The following is a 25,296-nucleotide window of genomic DNA, read 5'->3' as shown; positions in this document are numbered from 1 at the left end:
CCCAACATTCTAACAAAAGACTGTAACAATGGATATGGAAGTTATGAGCCAAGAACCATGGATGAAAACCAATATATAACACTACAGATACATGATTTGCAAATATTTTCTTCCATTTTGTGGGTTGTCTTTTTACTTTCTTGATAGTGTGTCCTTTGAAGCAAAGAAGTTTTTAATTGTGATGAAGTCAAATATATCTGTTTTTTCTTTTGTTACGTATGCTTTTGGTGTCATATCTAAGAAGCCTTTGCCTAACTCAACGTCATTAAGATTTACTTCTAGGCCAGGCGTGGTGGCTCATGCCTGTAATCCCAGCACTTTGGGAGGCCAAGGCGGGCAGGTCACTTGAGGTCAGGAGTTCAAAACCAGCCTGGGCAATATGGTGAAACCCTGTCTCTACTAAAAATACAAAAATTAGCTGGGCATGGTGGTGCGTGCCTGTAGTCCCAGCTACTTGGGAGGCTGAGGCTGGAGAATCACTTGAACCCAGGAGGTGTAGGTTGCAGTGAGCCGAGATTGCGCCACTGCACTCCAGCTTGGGCAACAGAGTGAGACTTCGTCTCAAAAAAAAAAAAAAAACAAACACAAAAATAAGCCAGGCATGGTGGCATGCACCTGTAATCTCAGTTACTCAGAAGGCTGAGGCAGGAGAATCACTTGAACCCAGGAGGCAGAGGCTGCAGTGAGTTGGAGATTGCGCCATTGCACTCCAACCTGGGCAACAAGAGCAAAATTCCAGTCTCGAAAAAAAAAAAAAGGATCACTTTTAAAAAGAGACAGCAAGAATAGAACAGGGAGAGCAGTAAGTAGATTATTTTAGTGTCTGAGAGAAAGATGCCAGACACTCAGGTTATGTTTTGTTAAGTAGAGCTGACAGGTTTTGCTCATGCGTTAGATGATAAATATCAGAGCAGGAGAGTGACAGAGAGAAGTCAAGGATAACTCAGAGGTCTTTGGGCTAAGCAACCAGGTGAATAAAGGTTACATTTACTCAGATGGAGAATCCTGGGAGAAGAAAGGAGCAGTTTGTATGTGTGTGTGGAGTGGTGTGGAGTTCAAGAGTTCTGTTTTGGACATGATAAACTTAGGATGCCTATTAGGCATCCAATCGGAGATGTAGAGTAGGCATCTGGATACGTGTTTCAGACAATAGGCCTGGGTAGAAGATATAAATTTGGGAGTTACCAGTATACGGATATTTAAAGTCATGAGACTAGATGAGTGTACATATTTTATTTTCTTTTTTTCTTTTTTTTTTTTTTTTGAGATGGAGTTTCACTCTGTCGCCCAGGCTGGAGTGCAGTAGCGCTATCTCGGCTCACTGCAAGTTCCACCTCCCAAGTTCATGCTATTCTCCTGCCTCAGCCTCCCGAGTAGTTGGGACTACAGGTGCCCACCACCACATCTGGCTATTTTTTTTTTTTTTTTGTATTTTTGTTAGAGACGGGGTTTCACTGTGTTAGCCAGGATGGTCTCTATCTCCTGACCTCGTGATCCACCCGCCTCGGCCTCCCATAGTGCTGGGATTACAGGTATGAGGCACTGCGCCAGGCCGAGTGTACATATTTTCTTATGGAATTAGATTATGTGACCATTTCTCTCTTTTTTTTTTTTCTTTAGATGGAGTCTCACTCTGTGGCCCAAGCTGCAGTGCAGTAGCTCAACCTTGGCTCACTGCAACCTCTGCCTCCCGGGTTAAAGCAATTCTCGACCTGGCGTGGTGGCTCACGTCTGTAATCCCAGCACTTTGGGAGGCCAAGGCGGGTGGATCACGAGGTCAGGAGATCGAGACCATCCTGGCTAACATGGTGAAACCCTGTCTCTATTAAAAATGCAAAAAATTAGCTGGGCACGGTGGCAGGCGCCTGTAGTCCCAGCTACCCGGGAGGCTGAGGCAGGAGAATGGCGTGAACCTGGGAGGCAGATCTTGCAGTGAGCTGAGATCACGCCACTGCACTCCAGCCTGGGCGACTGAGCAAGACTCCGTCTCAAAAAAAAAAAAAGCAATTCTCCTGCCTCAGCCTCCCAAGTAGCTGGCACCTGTAAGTGCCTGCCACCATGCCTGGCTAATTTTTGTACTTTTAGTAGAGACAGGGTTTCACCATGTTGGCCAGGCTGGTCTCAAACTCCTGACCACAAATGATCCACCCACCTTGGCCTCCCAAAGTGCTGGGATTACAGGCATAGGCCACCACGCCCGGCCTATGTGACCATTTCTCTGTATCAGTGTTCTTTACATTTTTGCTTATCACCTAAAAAAAAAAAAAATTAAACTATGTAAATCCAGTCATTTTTAAGTTGCTATCTAAAACTCTTCAAGTTAAGTTTAAATAGGGTAAAAGCTGAGGCAGGAGGATCACTTGAGGCCAGGAGTTGAAGACCAGCTGAGACCATATCTCTACAAAACGTAAGAAAAAAAGTAGCTTTGCCTGTCTTTCCAGCTACTCAGGAGGCTGAGGTGGGAGGACCTCTTTAGCCCAGGATATATATGTGTACATATAAATACACGTATATAGTATATGTGTGGAGATATATACATATGTAGTGTTAAATAATGTAATTTTAAGCATATTGTGGCCATGCATGGTGGCTCCCACCTGTAATGCCAGCACTTTGTGAGGCCAAGGTGGTAGGATTACTTGAGCCCAGGAGTTTGAGACCAGCCTGGGCAACATAGCAAGACCCCATATCTACAAAAAAAATTAAAATTAGCTGGGCATGGTGGCATGCATCTGTAGTCCCAGCTACTCAGGAGGCTGAGGCAGGACAATCACTTGAACCCAGGGGACAGAGGTTGCAGGGAGCCGAGATCATGCCATTGCACTCCAGCCTGGGTGAAAAAGCGAGACTCTGTTTCGAAAAAAAAAAAAAAATTAGCTGGGCACGGTGGTGCATGCCTATAATCTCAGCTACTCGGGAGGCTGAGGCAGCAGAATTGCTTGAACCCAGGAGGTGGAGGTTGCAGTGAGCTGAGATCGCACCACTGCACTTCAGCCTGGGCAACAAGAGCGAAAATCTGTCTAAAAAAAAAAAAAGTTTGACTTACCATGTTTTTTCTTTTGTTGCTTGTGCTTGTGGTGTCATATCTAAAAAAGCATTGCCTAATCAAAAGTAATAAAAATTTATCTCTGCTTTCTTCTGAGTTTTATAGTTTTAGCTCATATATTTAGGTCTTTGATCCATTTTAATTTTTGTGTATGGTGTGAGGTAGGAGTCTCTATTAGTTTCTTAGAGCTGCTTTTAAACCACAAATTGAGTGGCTTAAAACAAAAGAAATGTACTGCCTCATAGTTCTGTAGGCTAGAAGTCTGAAATCAAGGCTTTGGCAAGTTTGGTTCCTTCTGGAGGTTCTGAGGGAGAATCCGTCCCATGCCTCTCTTCTAGCTTCTGCTGGTGCTGACAATCCTTGGCATTCCTTACTTACCTTGTAAACACCACTACAATTTCTGCCTGTGTTGTTACCAGGCATTCTCACTATGTGTCTATGTCTTCACACGGCCTTCTTATAAGGACGGTCGTTAGATTTAGGGCCCACTCTAATCCAGTATTTCCCCATCTTAACTAACTACATTTGCAAATATTCTATGTCTAAAGAGGGCCATATTCTGAGGTTGTAAGTGGACACTCAATGTTGGATAGGGGGACACTATTCACACAGCAGAGTCCAACTACATTCCTTTGCATGTGAATATCCAGTTGTCCCAGCACCATTTGTTGAAAAGACTGTCCTTTGGAGCACCTTGTTATAGCCTAGCGAGGGTGGAAGTCTAGGCTCCCTACTCAAGTCTTGGTGATATAGGTAGGGGTGGGGTCACAGTTCTTTCTGTAGCACTTGGCTGGAGTACAGGAGTTGTTATATAAAGTTTGCTGTCTTGCTAGATTGTACCTTTCCTGGTTCTTTGGCTAGTGAGCAGGTTTTCGTTTTTTGTCTCACCCTTTGGCATTTTTGGATTGTCAGCTTCTTCAGTTCCAAGGCTTCCAGACGTAAGGTAGAAAGAAAACCTAGGAAACTCATCACCGTGTTGTTCCTTGGATCCCCAAGATCCTTAGCTTGTCTGCTGCCTTCTCTCCATCTTTCAGTCTTCTTCTTTTTTCTTTTTGAGACAGAGTCTCACTCTGTTGCCCAGGCTGGAGTGCAGTGGTGCGATCTTGGCTCATTGCAACCTCCACCTCCTGGGTTTAAGCAATTCTTCTGCCTCAGCCTCCTGAGTAGCTGGAATTACAGGCACACGCCACCACGTATGGCTAATTTTTGTATTTTTAGTAGAGATGGGGTTTCACCATATTGGCCAGGCTGGTCTTTTAACTACTTACCTCAAGAGATCCACCTGCCTCAGTCTTTCAAAGTGCTGGGATTGGCCGGGCGTGGTGGCTCAAGCCTGTAATCCCAGCACTTTGGGAGGCCGAGGCGGGCAGATCACGAGATCAGGAGATCGAGACCATCCTGGCTAACATGGTGAAACCCCGTCTCTACTAAAAAAAATACAAAAAACTAGCCGGGCGTGGTGGCGGACGCCTGTAGTCCCAGCTACTCCGGAGGCTGAGGCAGGAGAATGGCGTGAACCCGGGAGGCGGAGCTTGCAGTGAGCTGAGATCCGGCCATTGCACTCCAGCCTGGGTGACAGAGCAAGACTCCATCTCAAAAAAAAAAAAAAAAAAAAGTGCTGGGATTACAGGTGTGAACCATCATGCCCGGCTTTTCTTTCAGTCTTCTTATGTTTGTTTTATATACAATGTCCAGGGTTTTTAGTTGTATTTAGTGGCAGGAATTTGGGAAGTATGTCTACTCCACCTTCCCAGTGCACTGAATTTATAAGGCAATTTAAGTAGAATTAGCATCTTTGTAATCTGATACTTCCAAATACTACATGTGATATATCTCTCAATATATTAATCATAATCTCTCAATAAAGACACTATGTTCTTGCAGATGTCTTGTTCTTTTGTTGTTGTTATTGTTGTTGGTGTTAGTGTGAAAGAAAATAGAATCTTGGGACCCCAAACTCACTATGCCAAAGGGAAGTTAAGCTTGAGAGCTGAATTACTGCATTCCTTTTGTTGCCAGATAGCTGTAATTTCACAATCCTGTGTCATAGCCTCATTTCTTCTACTCCCTTTTCATATGTAAAATGTCAATTTACTGAGGCTAATCAGAGCCTCACAAGAATATAACCATTTGCTTCACTACCTACCCTGCCTACCTTTTTCCCCCTCCTGCTTGCTCTTTCCCCTTTAAATAATGAAGTTCCCTGCCAGGTATGGTGGCTCACACCTGTAATTCCAGCACTTTGGGAGGCCAAGGTGGGCAGATCACCTGAGGTCAGGAGTTTGAGACTAGCCTGGCCAACATGGTGAAACCCTGTCTAAAATGGGTTTTGGGAACTCTTAAATTCTAATCGTTTATATGTAAATTTTGCAGACAATTTTTGCATACATGTCATGATGTTACCAGTGGAGGGTGTCCAGGTCCTTGGCATCTTGAACAAAGAATTGGACAAAATGCACAAAGTAAGGAAAGAATGAAGCAACAAAAGCAGAGATTTGTTGAAAATGAAAGTATACTCCACAGGGTGGGAGCAGGCCGAACATGGGCTCAAGAGCTCAGTTACAGAATTTTCTGGGGTTTAGGGTGTGGTGGCTCACACCTGTAATCCCAGCACTTTGGGAGGTCAAGGCGGGCGGATCACCTGAGGTCGGGAATTCAAGGCCAGACTCACCAACACAGAGAAACCCTGTCTCTACTGAAAAATACAAAAATTAGCCAGGCATGGCCTGTGGCAGGCACCTGTAACCCCAGTTACTCAGGAGGCTGAGGCAGGAGAATCTCTTGAACCCAGGAGGCGGAGGGTGCAGTGAGATGAGATGGCGCCATTGCACTCCAGCCTAGGAGTCAGAGCGAGACTGTCTCAAAAACCAACAACAAAAAAAAATAAATAAATAAAAAAGAATTTTCTGGGGTTTAAATAACTCTCTAGAGGTTCCCATTGGTTACTTGGTATACACCCTATGTAAATGAAGAGGATATTTTTTGTCATAGCTGAAGTGTTTTCATTTGATTCAGTTCTACGAAGTCCTTAGGTTCCCTGCCTCTAGGCCCTATTCTCCTGCCTCAGTGAGTGGTGCAAGGTTAGAGATAAGCAGGTCCTTGCATGTTTGTGTGTTTCCACAGTGTCAGGTTTTTATTTATGCTATTGCGATCACAAAAGCCAGGAGCTACATGGAGTTCCCAAGGAGGCAATCTCCTCAGTACTGTTACAGTAGGTAGCTAGTCAGGCATGAGCAGGGCAGGAGAGGGCTCCCTGCACCCACCAGGAATGTCAGGTGACCAATGGTCAGGCAGTTGTCACACTACCTATCTAAAATAATTGGTCACAGCCAGTACCAGGGAGAGGCAGTTTCCCAACAGATAAACACCTGAAATTGGTAATCAGCAGCTTCCATAAGATCTAAGGAACTGGGCGAGTGGCCTCAAGCATGCACATTAAGAGGCAAAATGGAGGCGTATGACCTTCCAGAGCATTCCACCAGAAAAGGGAAGAAAACCACAGGTAAGTATGTTTACAACTCCAGTAAACACACTGCGCATGCTCACCTCCCAGGCGCTAGTAGGCCCCCGTGCATGTGGGCAGCTCACCCTAAGGGAAGAAAAAAGGGAAAGGGGCACGAAACACTAGAAGTAGGCCAGCATATAAAATCTTAGGTCTGGACCGGGTGCAGTGGCTCATGCCTGTAATGCCAGCACTTTGGGAGGCCGAGGAGGGTGGATTATTTGAGGTCAGGAGTTCAATACCAGCCTGACCAATATGGTAAAGCCCTATCTCTATTAAAAATACAAAAATTAGGGCCGGGCGCAGTGGCTCACGCCTGTAATCCCAGCACTTTGGGAGGCAGAGGCGAGCGGACCATGAGGTCAGGAGATGGAGACCAACCTGGCTAACACCATCGCTTTAGTAGAGAAACCCCGTCTCTACTAAAAATACAAAAAATTAGCTGGGCATGGTGGCAGGTGCCTGTAGTCCCAGCTACTCAGGAGACTGAGGCAGAAGAATGGTGTGAACCCGGGAGGTGGAGCTTGCAGTGAGCCAACATCGTGCCACTGCACTCCAGCCTGGGCGACAGAGTGAGACTCTGTCTCAAAAAAAAAAAACAAAAATTAGGCCGGGCACGGTCTAATTCCAGCACTTTGGGAGGCCGAGGCGGGCAGATCACGAGGTCAGGAGATCGAGACCATCCTGGCTAACACGTTGGTCTCAAACTCCAGACCTCGGCCTGGGCAACAGAGCGAGACTCCGTCTCAAAATAAATAAATAAATAAAATAAAATAAAATAAAAATAGAAAGATTAGCCAGGTGGTAGTGGTGTGTGCCCTGTAATCCCAGCTACTCGTGACACTGAGGCAGGAGAATCGCTTGAGCCTGGGAGGCAGAGGTTGCAGTGAGCTGAGATCGCTCCACTGCAGTCCAGTCTAGATGACAGAGTGAGACCCTGTCTCAATAAATAAATAAATAAATAAATAAATAAATAAATAAATAAAAAATCCTAGGTCCAAGGTGAAATGGGGCACTTCTCCTTCAAGTTGCCCACTTGGGTCTCTTCCAAGTGTTCTTTCCTTCCTTTCGTTCCTGGTGTAAAGCTTTTTAATAAACTTTTACTCCTGCTTTAAAACTTGCCTCGGTTTCTTCTTCTGCCTTATGCCCCTCAGTAGAATTCTTTCTTCTGAGGCGGTAAGAATTGAGGTTGCTTCAGGCCTGTATGGATTCGCTGCTGATGATCTGGATACCTGCCACGGCTAACAGTACTTCCTGTTCACTCAGTAGTCAGAGCTGTGTGCACACAAACCAGTCAATATTGTAAACCATATATAATAGTAAAATTAATCAATATATAAATGTTACAAGTTAAACATTCCACGATAAAGTAACATTTAACATCAAGAGGAGAAAGAGATAGGAGAAAGGGTTAAATAACCAGTCCAGGGGGAGCAAAGAAGAAAAGGAGTTCTGTTTTGGGCCAGTTGGTCTGTCAGTCTTTCGAGGAAGAGTCTTTGATGTGGCAGAGCCTTCAGAGGCAGATGCCAAGTTCTTATCACCAGTGACTGACCGCGAGACAATGTCAGTTAAGATGACCATTTCAAGCTGCTGAAGGTCTCATCTTTTTTTTTTTTTTTGAGACGGAGTTTTGCTCGTTGCCCATGTTGGAGTGCAATGATGCGATCTCGGCTCACTGCAACCTCTGCCTCCCGGGTTCAAGTGATTCTCCTGCCTCAGCCTCCCAAGTTGCTGGGATTACTGGGTGCCCGCCGCCATGCCCGACTAATTTTTTGGATTTTGAGTAGAGACCAGGTTTTGTCATGTTGGCCAGGTTGGTCTCGAACTCCTAACCTCAGGTGATCCACCGGTCTCAGCCTCCCAAAGTGTTGGGATTACAGGCGTAAGCCACCCATGCCCGGCTATTTTATTTTATTTTATTTTATTTTATTTTATTTTATTTTGACTGAATCTCACTCTGTTGCCAGGCTGGAGTGCAGAGGCGCAATCTCAGCTCACTGTAACCTCTGTCTCCTTGGTTCAACCGATTCTCCTGCCTCAGCTTCCCGAGTAGCTGGGATTACAGGCACTTGCCACCATGTCCGGCTAATTTTTTGTATTTTTAGTAGAGACAGGGTTTCACCATGTTGGCCAGTCTGGTCTCAAACTCCTGACCTCAGGTGATCCGCCCGCCTTGGCCTCCCAAAGTGCTGGGATTACAGGCGTGAGCCATCGGGTCCGGTTGGCCTCATCTTTTATAGTCACAGAATCCTCTAGTGAGAACTGATAGTGGAAGAGCATGCTTGTGTCCTTAACTGGCTGGATGCATCTTTTAAAAAACTTTGTTTATTAAGCAAAGCATCTCATCCTTGTTGACAAAATGCCCTATGAAATATAAAATGGGCCAGACGCAGTGGCTCAAGCCTGTAATCCCAGCACTTTGGGAGGCCGAGATGGGAGGATCACGAGGTCAGGAGATTGAGACCATCCTGGCTAACATGGTGAAACCCCGTCTCTACTAAAAAATACAAAAAACTAGCCGGGTGAGGTGGCGGGCGCCTGTAGTCCCAGCTACTCGGGAGGCTGAGGCAGGAGAACGGCATAAACCCGGCAGGCGGAACTCGCAGTGAGCTGAGATCCGGCCACTGCATTCCAGCCCGGGCGACAGAGCGAGACTCCGTCTCAAAAAAAAAAAAAAAAAAAAAAAGAAATATAAAATGGAGGCTGGGAGCGGTGGCTCATGTCTATAATCCCAGCACTTTGGGATGCTGAGGACGTGGATCACCTGAGGTCAGGAGTTTGAGACCAGCCTGGCCAACATGGTGAACTCCCATCTCTACTAAAAATACAAAAAAAAATTAGCTAGTCGTCTTTGCGGGCACCCATAATCCCAGCTACTCAGGAGGCTGAGGCAGAATTGCTTGAACCTGGGAAGCAGAGGTTGCAGTGAGCCAAGATCACGCCATTGCACTCCAGCCTGGGTGACAAAAGTGAAACTCTGTCTCAAAAAAATAAAAATAAAAAAATGAATGGCCATGTGCAATGGCTCACACCTGTAATCCCAGGACTTTGGGAGGCCGAGGCGGGCAGATCACGAGTTCAGGAGTTTGAGATCAGCCTGACCAACATGGTGAAACCCCATCTCTACTAAAAATACAAAAATTAGCCAGGCATGTGGCACGCTGTTCAAGAGGCTAAGGCAGGAGAATTGCTTGAATCCGGGAGGTGGAGGTTGCAGTGAGCTGAGATCACGCCATTGCACTCCAGCCTGGGAGACAGAGTGAGATTCTGTCTCAAAAATAAATAAATAAATAAAAATAAAAATAAAAACATAAATACAAAATGGAGTATTTTTCTAAGATGACGTTAGCTATGTCAAGAGTGCACTGTACCATACATAACTATTCTGTAAGGTTTTTTTCTGACACTAAACACCAATTCTCCAATTCTCTAACACAAATTGGGTGTCAAACAATTAAATTTGATTCTCTTGGCTCAATTCCCTAAAATTGCCCCACTTTAAGTGCCAGTCACAAGTCCCTCTTTGCCACCGAACAGTTATAAATTCAAGAATACCCGCCAACCTCCCTCAGGTTCAATAATGCATTAGAACAATTCACGGAATATAGGAAAACACTTTACTTACATTTAGCAATGCGTAAAGGATATAACTCAGGAACAGCTAAGTGGAAGAGATACACAGAGAAAAGTATGCCCTGGGTGGTGGTAGAAGGTAGAGGAAATTATGGAGTTTCCACGCCTTCTCCTGGTTGGCACCCTCCTAACACCAATTTTTTCAACAACTATGAAGCTTTCCACACCCTATTATTTAGGGGGTTTCCTGGAGCTTTCTTTTTTTTTTTTTTTTTTTTTTTTTTGAGACGAAGTCTTGCTCTTGTCCCCCAGTCTGGGGGAGAAGATCTCAGCTCACTGCAACCTCTGCTTCCCAGGTTCAAGCAATTCTCCTGCCTCAGCCTCCCGGGTAGCTGGGATTACAGGTGCCTGACACCACACCCGGCTAATTTTTGTATTTTTAGTAGAGATGGGGTTTCACCATGTTGGCCAGGCTGGTCTCGAACTCCTGACCTCAGGTGATCTGTTGCCTTGGCCTCCCAAAGTACTGGTACTACAGGTGTGAGTCACCGTGCCTGGCCAGAGTTTTCACTACATAAGCATAATTAAGGCTTGACCTTTTGGTGATCAAACTCAATCTCCAGTCACCACTTCCCTCCCTGGAGGTCTTGGGGGATGGGGCTGAAATTTCTAACCCTCTAATCCTGGCTTGGTCTTTTCATTCTGAAGCTACTTAGGTAGGCCCTCTCCCTCCATCTCAAGCCCCTCAGAAGCCATCTCAGGCCCCTTAAAAGCCATCTCAGGGTTGGGCATGGTGGCTCACATCAGTAATCCCAGCACTTTGGGAGGCTGAGGCAGGCAGATAACTTAGGCCAGAAGTTCGAGACCAGCCTGGCCAACATGGGGAAACACTGTCTCTACCAAAAATACAAAAATTAGCCGGGCAGGTGGTGCGCACCTATAGTCCCAGCTACTCAGGAGGCTGAGGTACGATAATCACTTGAACTGGGAAGCGGAGGTTGCAGTGAGCTAAGATCACTCCACTGCACTTCAGCCTGGGCAATGAGTTTCTTTTGAGATGGTAAAAAATGTTCTGGAATTAGAGTGTGATGATGGTTGCACAAGTCTATAAATGTGTTAAAAATCACTGAACTTGGCTGGGCGTGGTGGCTCACGCTTATAAACCCAGCACTTTGGGAGGCCGAGGTGGGCAGATTACGTGAGGTCAAGAGTTTGAGACCAGCCTGGCCAACATGGTGAAACCCCATCTCTACTAAAAATACAAAAATTAGTTGGGCATTGTGGCACATGCCTGCAATCCCAGCTACTTGGGTGGCTGAGGCAGGAGATTCTCTTGAACCTGGGAGGTGGAGGTTGCTGTGAGCCAAGATTGCGCCATTGCACTCCAGCCTGGGCAACAAGAGCACAAATACACAAACAAAAAACAAAACAAAAAACCACTGAACTTTAGCACTGTCCTGGCTTACAGAAAAAAATTAAAAACAAAACACAAACCCTCCACTGAACTGTACACTTTAAAGGGGTAAATTTTCTTTTTTTTTTCTTCCCCAAGATGAAGTCTTGCTCTGTCACTCAGGCTGGAGTGCAGTGGCACGATTGCGGCTCACTGCAACCTCCGTCTCTTGGGTTCAAGCAATTATCCTGCCTCAGCCTCCTGAGTAGCTGGGATTATGGGTATGTGCCACCACACCCAGCTAATTTTTTTAATTTTTAGTAGATATGGGGTTTCACCATGTTGGCCAGGCTGGTCTTGAACTCCTGACCTTGTGATCTGCCCACCTTGGCCTTCCAAAGTGCTGGGATTACAGGTGTGAGCCATCGTGCCCGGCCTAAAGGGGTAAATTTTATGTAATCTGAATTAAATATCCATAAAGGTGTTTAAAAATAAAAACCGGTGGGCCGGGCGCGGTGGCTCACGCCTGTAATCCCAGCACTTTGGGAGGCCGAGGCGGGCGGATCACAAGGTCAGGAGATCGAGACCACGGTGAAACCCCGTCTCTACTAAAAATACAAAAAATTAGCCGGGCGCGGTGGCAGGCGCCTGTAGTCCCAGCTACTCAGGAGGCTGAGGCAGGAGAATGGCGTAAACCCAGGAGGCGGAGCTTGCAGTGAGCCGAGATGGCGCCACTGCACTCCAGCCTGGGCGACAGAGCGAGACTCCGACCCAAAAAAAAAAAAAACAAAAAAAACAAAAAAAAAAAACGGTAAGTAAAGGGCAAAAATGAATACTCCTATATCCTACATGAGTCTTAATTCACCATTTTACTTTAGATTGACTTTTTAAACATTAATTCTAAAAGTAATGCAAATAGATTTTTAAAAAACTGTTGGTCAGGCACAATGCCTCATGCCTGTAATTCCAGCACTGTGGGAGACCAAGGCAGTAGCCTGAGGCCAGGAATTTGTGACCAGCCTGGACAACATAGCAAGACCCCTAGCTCTACAAAAAATAGTAATAATAATTAGGGCATGGTGGTGCACACTTGTAGCCCTAGCTGCTCAGAAGGATCACTTGAGTGCAGGAGATCAAGGCTACAGTGAGCCATGGTCACACCACTGCACTCTAGCCTGGAGGGACAAAGGGAGACCCTGTATTAAAACAAAGAGAGAGAGAGCGGGGTGGGTAGTGGGGAGAGAAACGAAAGAAACAAAAAAAGAAAGGATGGCAGGAAGGGAGGGACAGAGGAAGGGATAGAAGGAGGAAGAAAAGTATTAAATATAAAAAAACAGAGAGGGTCAGGTGCGGTGGCTCAAGCCTACAATCCCAGCACTTTGGGAGGCTGACGCAGCTGGATCACCTGAGATCAGGAGTTCGAGACCAGCCTGGACAACATGGTGAAACCCCGTCTCTACTAAAAAATACAAAAATTAGCCAGGCGTGGTGGCGCATGCTGGTAGTCCTGGCAACACGGGAGGCTGAGGCAGGAAAATCACTTGCACCCAGGAGGTGGAGGTTGCAGTGAGCCAAGATCTCACCATTGCACTCCAGCCTGGGTGACAGAGTGAGACTCTGTCTCAAAAAACCAACATTAAAAAAAAACCCTTCTCCTTAACCATCCTTAGTTATTATTGACACTTTGTTTTCATTACTTTTGTTTATTTATTTATTTTTTTGAGACAAGGTCTCACTCTGACACCCAGGTTGGGGTGCAGTGGCCCAATCTTGGCTCACCGCAGACTCGACTTCATGGGCTCAAGTGATCCTCCTGCCTCAGCTTCCCAAAGTGCTGGGAATACAGGCATGAGCCACTGTGTCCGACTGTTTTCATTCCTTTCAAAGCGCCTTTTCACCAGTTCTCATTTTATCCAAGGAAAATTGAGCCTTCCTTTCTTCTTTGCATAGAACTTTTAGATACTCAGATATCTAGATGAGACCTGAGTATCTGTGCAACATGGTAGCTACTAAATACATGCAGCTATTTAATTTTTTTTTTTTTTTTTGAGACGGAGTCTCGCTCTGTTGCCAGGCTGCAGTGCAGCGACCTGATCTCGGCTCACTGCAACCTCCACCTCCTGGGTTCAAGCGGTTCCCCCACCTCAGCCTCCCAAGCAGCTGGGACTACAGGCGTGCACCATCACACCCAGCTAATTTTTGTATATATTTGTATTATTTAATTTTAAATTAATTACAATCTAATAAAGTAAAATATTCAATTTCTTGTTCACACTAGATACATCTTTTTCTTTTCTTTTTTTTTTTTTTTGAGATGGAGCCTTGTCCTGTGGCCCACTGCATTCCAGCCTGGATGACAAAGCAAGACCCTGTCTCAAAAACAAACAAAACAACAAAAAAAACTTCATTGCTAAAAAATGCTAATGATCATCTGAGCCTTCAACTAGTTATAATCTTTTTGCTGGTGGAGGATCTTGCCTTGATGTTAATGGCTGCTAACTGATCAGGGTAGTGATTGCTGAAGGTTAAGGTGGATGGAGCAATTTTTTTTTCTTTTTCTTTTTTTTTTTGAGATGGAGTCTCACTCTTGTCGCCCATGCTGGAGTGCAATGGTGTGATCTCAGCTCACTGCAACCTCCGCCTCCCAGGTTCAAGCGATTCTCCTGTCTCAGCCTCCCAAGTAGCTGAAAGGTGTAAGCCAGTGCACCCGGTCGCAACTTTTCTTTTTTTTTTTTTTTTGAGATGGAACTTCACTCTTATTGCCTAGGCTAGAGTGCAATGGTGCAATCTCAGCTCACTGCAAACTCTGCCTCCCAGGTTCAAGTGATTCTTCTGCCTCAGCCTCCCAAGTAGCTAGGATTACAGGCATGTGCTACCATGGCCGGCTAATTTTTTGTATTTAGTAGAAGCGGGGTTTCGCCATGTTGGCCAGGCTGGTCTCGAACTCCTGACCTCAGATGATCCACCCGCCTTGGCCTCCCAAAGTGCTAGGATTACAGGCGTCAGCCACTGCGCCTGGCCTGCAGTTTCTTAAAGACAACAGTGACGTTTGCTGCAGTGATTGACTTCCTTTCATTAAAGATTTCTCTATAGCATGCGATGCTATTTGATAGCATTTTACCCACAGTAGAACTTCTTTCAAAATTGAAGTCAATCCTCTCAAACCCTGCTGTTGTTCTATCAACTAAGTTTATGAAATATTTAAGGCCGGGCGCGGTGGCTCAAGCCTGTAATCCCAGCACTTTGGGAGGCCGAGATGGGAGGATCACGAGGTCAGGAGATTGAGACCATCCTGGCTAACACGGTGAAACCCCGTCTCTACTAAAAAATACAAAAAACTAGCCGGGCGAGGTGGCGGGCGCCTGTAGTCCCAGATACTCGGGAGGCTGAGGCAGGAGAATGGCGTAAACCCGGGAGGCGGAGCTTGCAGTGAGCTGAGATCTGGCCACTGCACTCCAGCCTGGGTGACAGAGCAAGACTCCGTCTCAAAAAAAAAAAAGAAAAAGAAAAAAAAAAGAAATATTTAAAATCCTTTGTTGTTATTTCAATAATGTTCAAACATCTTCACCAGGAGTAGATTCCATCTCAAGAAACCTCCACATGAGCGTAGTGGCTCATGCCTGTAATCCCAGCACTTTGGGAGGCCGAGGCGGGTGGATCACCTGAGGTCAGGAGTTTGAGACCAGCCTGGCCAACATAGCGAAACCCCATCTCTGCTAAAAATACAAAAACTTAGCCGGGCATGGTGGCAGGTGCCTGTAATCCGAGCTGCTTGGGAGGCTAAGGCAGAATAATTGCTTGAACCAGGGAGACAGAGGTTGTAATGAGCCAAGATCGCACCATTGCATTCCAGCCTGAGTGGCAGAGCAAGAATCTGTCTCAAAAAAAAAAAAAAAAAAGTAAAAATTACTCTTAGATCCAAGGGCTACAGAATGGATGCTGTGTTAAGCAGTCATGAAAGTAACATTAATCTCCCTCCCTGTACGTGGCCATCAGAGCTCCTGGGTGACCAGGCGCATTGTCGATGAGAAGTAACATTTTAAAAGAATCTTTATTTCTGAACAGTAGGTCTCAACAACAGGCTGAAAATACTCAGTAAACCATGTTGTAAATAGGTATGCTGTCATCCAGGTGTTGTTGTTCCTTTTATAGAGCATGGGCAGAGTAGACTTAGCATGATACTTTAGGGTCCTGGGATTTTTGGAATGGTAAATGAACATTGGCTTCAACTTAAAATCACCAGCTGCATTAGCCCCCGACAGATTCAGACTGTTCTTTGAAGCTTTGAAGGTAGGCACGGACTTCTCCTTTCTAGTTATGAAAGTCACAGATGACATCTTCTTTCAACGTGAGGTTGTTTTGTCTACATCGAAAATCTTTTTTATTGCTCATTTTTTGTTTGTTTTCTTTTGGAGACAGGGTCTTGCTCTGTTGCCCAGGCTGGAATGCAGTGGCATGATCACAGCTCACTGCAGTCTCAAAACCCTGGGCTCAGGCAATCCACTCACCTCAGCCTGCCAGGTAGCTAGGACTACAGGAAAATGCCACCACACCTGGCTAATTTTTTTATTTTTGTTAAGATTAAAAAATTGCCTTGCTATGTTGCTCAGGCTAGCCTCAAGCAATGCTCTCGCCTCAGCCTCCCAAAGTGCTGGGATTAGACATTAGGCACTGTGCCTGGCCAAAAATCTGTTGTTTAGTATAGCCATCTTCATCAATGATCTGAGCTAGAGCTTCTGGATCACTTGCTGCAGCTTCTATATCAGCACTTACTGCTTCGCTTTGCACTTTTACATTATAGAGATGGCTTCTTTCCTTAAACTTCACAAGCCAACCTCTGCGAGATTCAAACTATTCTTCTGCAGCTTCCTCACCTTTCTCAGCCTTCATAGAATTGAGGAAAACTGAGGTCTTGCTCTGGATTAGGCTTTGGCTTAAGGGAATGTTGTAGCTAGTTTGATCTTCTATCCAGACTACTGAAACTTTCTCCCTATCAGCAGCAATAAGGCTGTTTCGCTTTTTTTTTTTTGTTTTGAGACAGAGTCTCTCTTTGTTACCCAGGCTGGAGTGCAGTGGCACACTCAGCTCACTGCAACCTTCACCTCCGGGGTTCAAGTGATTCTCTTGCCTCAGCTTCCCAAGTGGCTGGGATTACAAGTGTGCGCCACCACGCTCACCTAATTTTTGTATTTTCAGTAGAGACAGGGTTTCAACATGTTGGCCAGGCTGGTCTTGATCTCCTGACCTCAGGTGATCCACCCGCCTCAGCATCCCAAAGTGTTGGGATTACAGGCGTGAGCCACCACACCCAGCCTGTTTAGCTTTCTTATCATTTATTATCATTTATTTCTTATCATTTATGTGTTCACTGGAGTAGCACTTTTAATTTCCTTCGAGAATTTTTCCTTTGCATTCACAATTTGGCTGTTTAGCACAAGAGGCTTAGCCTTTAGCCTCTCTCAGAGACTACTGTAGGGTTATTAATTGGTCAGATTTCAATGTTGTTGTGTCTAATTGAACAGGGAGGTGTAAGAAGAGGTAGATGGGAAATGGCTGGTCAGTAGAACAATCACAACACACAAATTTATATATTAAGGTCACTGTCATATGTGATCTTATATTTGTAGCACTCCAAAACCATTACAATAGTAACATCAAAGATTACTAATCACAGATCACCATAAAAAATACAATAATAATAAAAAAGTTTTTTTTTTTTTGAGACAGAGTCTCACTTTGTCTCCCAGGCTGGAGTGCAATGGCGTGATCTTGGCTCACCGCAACCTCTGCCTTCAGGGTTCAAGCGATTCTCCTGCCTCAGACTCCCGAGTAGCTGGGATTATAGGCCTGTGTCACCACACCCAGCTAATTTTGTATTTTTAGTAGAGACGGGGTTTCACCATGTTGGCCAGGCTGGTCTTGAGTTCCTGACCTCAGGAGATCCACCTGCCTTGGCCTCCCAAAGTGCTGGGATTACAGGTGTGAGCCAGCACGCCTAGCCTGTAATGAAAAAGTTTTATATATTATGAGAATTACCAAAATGTGACACAGAGACATGAAGTGAGCAAATGCTGTTAGAAAAATGGTGCTAACAGACTTGCTTGATGCAGGGTTGCCATAAACCTTCAATATGTTTTTAAAAAAAAATAAAAGAAAGAGAAAACCCTCATCATCTCTGAAGTTCAGTAAAGTGGGCCAGACACGGTGGCTCACGCCTATAATCCCAGCTACTTGGGAACCTGAGGCAGGAGAATCCTTGAACCAGAGTCGGAGGTTGTGGTGAGCCAAGATTGCATTACTGCACTCCAGCCTGGGCAACAAGAGCGAAACTCTGTTTTAAAAAAAAAAAAAAAAAGGCCAGGTGTGGTGGCTTAAGCCTGTAATCCCAGCACTTTGGGGGGGGGTCGAGGCAGGCAGATCACTTGAGGTCAGGAGTCCGAGACCAGCCTGGCCAATGTGGTTGAAACAGTGTCTCTACCAAAAATACAAAAATTCGCTGTGCGTGGTTGCAGGTACCTGTAGTCCCAGCAACTTGGGAGGCTGATGCAGGAGAATCGATTGAATCCAGGAGGTGGAGGTTGCAGTGAGCCGAGATCACACCACTGTACTCCAGCCTGGGCAACAATAGCAAAACTGTCTCAAAAGAAAAAATAAAAGTTCAGTAAAGTGAAGTGCAATAAAGTAAGGTATGTCTGTGTATCTTTTTACCTCTTCAGTGTTTCAACCATGGGAATTTCCCCTATTCAAAAAATATGTGTAAGTTTTGCTTTCAAGTCTACTGGTTTTATTAACTACATGTTTTTTGTTTTTTTGAGACAGTCTCGCTCTGTTGCCCAGGCTGGAGTGCAGTGGCACGATCTTGGCTCACTGCAATCTCCACCTCCCAGGTTCAAGAAATTCTCCTGCCTCAGCCTCCCAAGTAGCTGGGACTCAAGGCGCATGCCACCACGCCCGGATAATTTTTTGTATTTCAGTAGAGATGGGGTTTCACCGTGTTGCCCAGGCTGGTCTCGAACTCCTGAGCTCAGGCAATCCACCACCTCAGCCTCCAAAAGTGCTAGGATTACAGGCATGAGCCACCATGCCTGGCCAGCAATTACATGTTTTTATATATTTTTATTTATTTATTTTATTTATTTATTTTTTGAGACGAGTCTCGCTCTGTCACCCAGGCTGTAGTGCAGTGGCGTGATCTCAGCTCACTGCAAGCTCCGCCTCCCAGGTTCACGCCATTCTCCTGCCTCAGCCTCCCGAGTAGCTGGGACTACAGGCGCCTGCCACCACACCTGGCTAATTTTTTTGTTTTTGTATTTTTAGTAGAGACAGGGTTTCACCGTGTTAGCCAAGATGGTCTCAATCTCCTGACCTCATGATCTGCCCGCCTTGGCCTCCCAAAGTGCTGGGATTACAGGCATGAGCCACCGCGCCCGGCTACATGTTTTTATAAATCCATTCAGTCAACTGTCTTCTTAGTGACTCTACAGTATATTCTTCTATTTCACAAATGGTGACACAATAGCTTTAGCAAAATATAAATCCTGGTTAAACCCAATTCACCATCAGGTTTATACATTCTCCTGAGCAGGTAAACCTGACTAGAGAAAAATACAACCCAGATGACTGATCTCATTTTATATTTACAACCACAGATGTCTGAATGACCTACTACATCTCCCTACTTAATTTACTTTACCATTCAGAGATAACTATTTTACACATTCTCTCTCCACAAACCTCCCACACTCCTTCCCCAGTCCTTACATTTAGTTAATGATCTCCCCGTCCCTGTTTCACCAAAGAAGAAAAAAAAAAAAGCATCAGAAGACAAAACTTACACAGTCCCACTACCATATCAGTTATGAATTACAATCAGCTGTAAATAACAGACACAAACACACACTCAACAAAAGAAAATGAAAAATAGGAAAAAAGATTAGTGTGGCTTAAACAAAGTGTTTCATTTTCTCCCATAATAAGTCCAGGGGGCCAGGCGCGGTGGCTCAAGCCTGTAATCCCAGCACTTTGGGAGGCCGAGATGGGCGGATCACGAGGTCAGGAGATCGAGACCATCCTGGCTAACACGGTGAAACCCCGTCTCTACTAAAAAATACAAAAAACTAGCCGGGCGAGGTGGCGGGCACTTGTAGTCCCAACTACTCGGGAGGCTGAGGCAGGAGAATGGCGTAAACCCGGGAGGCGGAGCTTGCAGTGAGCTGAGGTCCGGCCACTGCACTCCAGCCTGGGTGACAGAGCGAGACTCCGTCTCAAAAAAAAAAAAAAAAAAAAGTCCAGGGGGAGGCAATCCAGGGCTTGTGTGACAGCTTCATGTTGTCATCAGGCACCTAGACTCTTTCTCCATCCTCAGCATATCATATGGCATAAGGTTGCTTTATTGTCATAAGAAGATTACTAGAACTCCATAGGACTCCAGCCATCTTGTCCATGTTCTAGGCAAAGAGGAAAAAAAAAAAAAAGAAAGGGCCAATGACACATACTAGCTCAATCAATCCTATCAATCCTGTTTTAGAAACCTTCTCAGAAGCCCCACCAAACAACTTCCACTAACATTTCACCAGAACTTAGTCACATGGACACCACCAGTTGGAACAGAAGCTGAGGACCCTGTTCCTAACGAAATCAGGGTTCTGTTACTAAGGAAAAGAGGGAGAATTAGGAGAGATAACCTATTTTGTTGTTCTTCTTTTTTAAAGATGATGTTTTGCAGCCAGGCACAGTGGCTCACACCTGTAATCCCAGCACTTTCAGACGCTGAGGCAGGCAGATCACCTGAGGTTGGGAGTTCCAGACCAGCCTGACCAACATGGAGAAACCCCATCTCTACTAAAAATACAAAATTAGCCAGGCATGGTGGCACATGCCTGTAATCCCAGCTACTCGGGAGGCTGAGGCAGGAGAATCACTTGAACCTGGAGGTTGCAGTGAGCCGAGATCACGCCATGGTACTCCAGCCTGGGCAACAAGAGTGAAACTCCATCTCCAAAAAAAAAAAAAAAAAGATGAGATTTTGCTATGTTGCCCAGACTGGACTCAAACTCCTAGGCCCAAAGGATCCTCCTGCCTCAGCCTCCCGAGTTGTTGAAAGGCATCACTGTATGCCACCATCCCTGGCTGAAATTACCTATTTCCTGGTTCACTGGAGTGGAAGAGAAAAAAGGAAGTAATCAGAAGAGAAATTCTACAAGTTCCACCACTAAATCTAACTGCCAATCGATTAATCCCTCCTCGAATTCTGGCTTCCTCCTGTGTGTCAGCAGATAAACATTGTGCTCCTTTCCAAGGTGAACCCCTCCATGGTATACTGGGCGCCTTCCCATTTCACTACTCTAAAGCTTTGCTCCTTTTCCTCACCACATGGTTTTACCTTTTGGTTTTTTTCTCATTAGCAAATAAATATGTTAAAATAGCTCCCACCTTAGAAACAAAAACAAAACAAAACCCCTCCTTTTATTGAACATCTCTATCCAGCTCTCCTGGTTATTACTCTTCTTTCTAACCTCTTAAAGCAAAAATCCTCAAAAAAAGGTTTTAAATTCTCCTTCCTCCACTTCCTTGCCATGAATTCTCTCTTGAACTTACCCCAATAAGGCCTTAATTCATCTCTATTGCTCCACTGAAGCCACTCTTGTCCAGGTCACCACTGAAATCTAATAGCTGATTCTCAGACCCCATGTTACCCAGCCTCCCAGAAAGCAGTTCAGAAAGCATAGTTATCAACTGCTCCTGCTTGAAACACTTTCTTCATTTGGTTTCCAGAATATCAAACTCTTCATTATTTTCTTTCTTCTGTTTTTTTGGAAACACAGTCTCACTCTGTTACCCAGGCTGGAATGCAGTGGCACGATCATGACTTACAGTAACCTTCATCTCATGGGCTCCTACGTCAGCCTCCCAAGTAACTGGTACTACAGGTGCACACCACCACGCCTGGCTAATTTTTGTATTTGTTGTAAAGAAGGGATCTCCCTATGTTGCCACAGCTGGTCTCCAACTGCTGGGCTCAAGCAATCCTCCCACCTTGGCCTCCCCAAGTGCTGGTATTATAGGTGTGAACCACTGCACCCAGGCCATTATTATCTTCCAACATCACTGTCTGCTCCTTTTACTTTACACTACTAGATCCTCTTTCTAATTTTTATAAGCTGGAGTGCTCTGGAGTTCAGTCCTTGGACCTCTTCCTTTTTATTTCAGACAGAGTCTCGCTCTGTTGCCCAGGCTGGAGTGCAGTGGTGCAGTCTCAGCTCACCACAACCTCTGCCTCCCGGGTTCAAGCGACTCTCCTGCCTCAGCCTCCCGAGTAGCTGGGACTATAGGTGCACGCCACCATGCCCAGCTACATTTTGTAATTTTAGTAGAGACAGGGTTTCATTATGTTGGCCAGGCTTGTCTTGAACTCCTGACTGTGATCCGCCCACCTAGTCTTCCCAAAGTGCTGGGATTACAGGCATGAGCCACCATGCCCAGTTGGATCTCACCTGTTCCCCAGGTGATCTTATCCACTTTCTATACTGATGACTTCTAAATTCATCTCCAACATGACCTCCCCTCTGCACTTTTTAACCAACTATTACTGCCTAATCAACATCTCTACTTAGATTTAACTCACTGTATCTCAAACTTAACATGTCCAAAACTGAACTTATGATTATTTCCATTTCTCTATACCTCCTTTAGTATCCCCAGTATTGCTCAGACCAAAAATCTAGGGGTCATGATTGACTCCTCTCTTTCTTTCTCACAGCCAAAACTCATTAATAAATCCTGTCAGTTCTATCTTCAAAATACACTCAAAGGGCCGGACGTGGTGGCTCATGCCTATAATCCCAGCACTTTGGGAGGCCAAGGCAGGCGGATCACGAGGTCAGGAGATCGAGAATGTTCTGGCTAACATGGTGAAACCTCACATCTACTAAAAATACAAAAAAAAAAAAAAAAATTAGCTGGGCGGGGTGGCACACGCCTATAGTCCCAGCTACTTGGGAGCCTGAGGCAGGAGAATCACTTGAACCCAGGAGGCGGAGATTGCAGTGACTCGAGCTCGCACCACTGCACTCCAACCTGGGCAACAGAGCAAGACTTCATCTCAAAAACAAAACAAAACAACTCACATTTCCACCACTTCTTACCAACTCAACAATATCACCATGATTCAAGCCACTATCAACTCTTGTTTGCATTACTGCCCATTCCCTTCTAGTTTGTCTTCTTTCTTCCACTCTTAACCTCTTGTGGTTTACTCTCACAAAAGCCAGAGCAATGCTCTTAAAATCTAAAATAGAACATGTCACACCTTTGCTCAAAACTATCTAATAGCTTCTCATCATTTTTAGAATAAAACACAAAATCTCTCCGTGCCTAATAACACTATTACATGAGCTAGACCCTGGCTACCTCTCCAATCTCATTTCATAACACTCTCCCCCTCACTCACTACTCTACTCTGGCCTCATTGACCTTCTTGTTACTGCTTTGAAAAGATATACACATCCAGTTGCCAGTCCAGCATAAAAGAAGCTTGGAAGTCACTGCTCCACGATAACAACAAGTAAAAGCTGAACAAAGTAAAAAATCAACAGCTCCCTTTTTTTTTAAACTGCTTCATGCAGAGCAGGGCTAAGTCATAGGCAGTGCATCCAGAGCTGCCAACAACTCTTTATAGATCTGTAGGAGAAACTAGGTCAAAAAAGTAAAGGAGGCCGGGCGTGGTGGCTCACGCCTGTAATCCCAACACTTTGGGAGGCTGAGGCAGGTGGATCAAGAGGTCAGGAGATCAAGATCATCCTGGCTAACAAGGTCTCTACTAAAAATACAAAAAAATTAGCCAGGCATGGTGGTGGGCACCTGTAATCCCAGCTAATCCAGTGGCTGAGGCACGAGAATTGTTTGAACCCGGAAGGTGGAGGCTGCAGTGAGCCAAGATGGCGCCACTGCACTCCATTCTGGGTGACAGAGCAAAACTGTTTAAAAAAGAAAAAAGAAAGAAAAATCACATAATCGTATCAACAGATGCAGAAGCAGCATCTGACAAAGTCCAACACTCATTCATGATAAACTCTCTTGGTAAACTAGGACAGAGGATAATTTTCTCGACTTGATCAAGAATATCTACAAAATCCCTACAGCTAACATTATACTTAAAAGTGAGAAATTAGCAGCTTTCCCACTAAGGTCAGGAACAGGCATGTCCCTTCTCAGCACTCCAGCGAGACTTATTCTATTCACTGTTATATCAACCCAACACTTATAAAGAGTACCTGCCATGATAGGCTCTCAATAAATACTTGTCCAATAAATAAATAAATAAAAATAGACACCATATTGTTTTCTATATATTTAATACAATGGACACTTTCTAGTCTTTACCCTATTTAACCTGTAGCATTTGACACTGTACTTGCTCAAAACTCTTTACTTGGATTGTAAAACCCCCAGTTCTTCCTCTTTGATCATTCTTTCTCAGACTCCTTTTATTTGTTTGTTTATTTATTTTTGAGACGGAGTCTCACTGAGCCGCCCAGGCTGGAGTGCAGTGGTGCGATCTCAGCTCACTGCAACCACTGTCTCCTGGGTTCAAGTGATTCTCCAGTTTCAGCCTCTTGAGTAGCTGGGATTACAGGCACCTGCCATCATACCCGGCAGCTTTAGGAGAGATGGGGTTTCAGCATGTCAGCATGTTGGCCAGGCTGGTCTTGAACTCCTGACCTCAGGTGATCCGCCTGCCTTGGCCTCCCAAAGTGCTAGGATTATAGGCATGAGCCACTGCGCCTGGCCCAGACTTTTTTTTTTTTTTTTTTTTTTTTGAGATAGAGTCTTGCTCTGTTACCCAGGCTGGAGTGCAGTGGCACAATCTCGGCTCACTGCAATCTCTGCCTCCCGGGTTCAAGCAATTCTCCTGCCTCAGCCTCCTGAGTAGCAGGGACTACAAGCACACGCCACCACACCTGGCTAATTTTTGTATTTTTTTTAGTAGAGATGGGGTTTCATATGTTGGTCAGGATAGTCTCGATCTCCTGATCTTGTGATCCACCTGCCTCGGCCTTCCAAAATGCTGGGATTACAGGCATGAGCCAACGTGCCCAGCCCCAGACTCCTTTTATAAGCTCATTTTCTCTACTTTAAATGTGATCATTCTTTCAATTCCTTACTAAGGCCAGGTCCTCTATCTACTTCAGGGTTCTCTATTAAGACCACCACTTTCAGCCAGGCATGGTGGCTCATGCCTATAATCCCAGCACTTTGGGAGGCTGAGGTGGGTGGAGGGTGGATCATGAGGTCAGGAGTTCAAGACCAGCCTGGCCAACATGGTGAAACCCTGTCTCCACTAAAAATTCAAAAATTAGCTGGGCCGGATGGCAAGCACCTGTAATTCCCAGCTACTTGGGAGGCTAAGGCAGGAGAATTGCTTGAACCCAGGTGGCAGAGGTTGCAGTGAGCCAAGATTACACCACTGCACTCCAGCCTGGGTGAGAATGAGATTCCGTATCAAAAAAAAAAAAAAGGAAAGAGAAAGGAAGGAAGGAAGGAAGGAAGGAAGAAAGGAAGGAAGGAAGGAAGAAAGGAAGGAAGGAAGGAAGGAAGGAAGGAAGGAAGGAAGGAAGGAAGGAAGGAAGGAAGGAAGGGAGGGAGGGAGGGAGGGAAGGAGGGAGGGAGGGAGGAAAGGAAGAAAGGAAGAAAGAAAGAAAGAAAGAAAGAAAGAAAGAAAGAAAGAAAGAAAGAAAGAAAGAAGGAAGGAAAGAAGGAAAGAAAGAAAGAAAGAAAGAGAAA

The 25,296-nt window shown here is 45.2% G+C and overlaps 1 long non-coding RNA gene across 1 annotated transcript in view; it reads right to left on the bottom strand.

Moving 5' to 3' along the window:
- Positions 1-25,296, bottom strand: part of LOC144332834 (uncharacterized) — a 36,340-nt gene that overhangs the window by 985 nt on the left and 10,059 nt on the right. Inside the window, exon 3 of the long non-coding RNA XR_013401020.1 lies at positions 7,667-7,823. This is a non-coding gene — a long non-coding RNA (uncharacterized LOC144332834). The remainder of the gene's footprint in view (positions 1-7,666; positions 7,824-25,296) is intronic.

This window comes from Macaca mulatta, chromosome 11 (genome assembly GCF_049350105.2).
Source record: "Macaca mulatta isolate MMU2019108-1 chromosome 11, T2T-MMU8v2.0, whole genome shotgun sequence".
NCBI lineage: Eukaryota > Metazoa > Chordata > Mammalia > Primates > Cercopithecidae > Macaca > Macaca mulatta.
The sequence above is the reverse complement of the archived record's forward strand: the minus strand, read 5'-3'. Positions and strand labels throughout refer to the sequence as shown.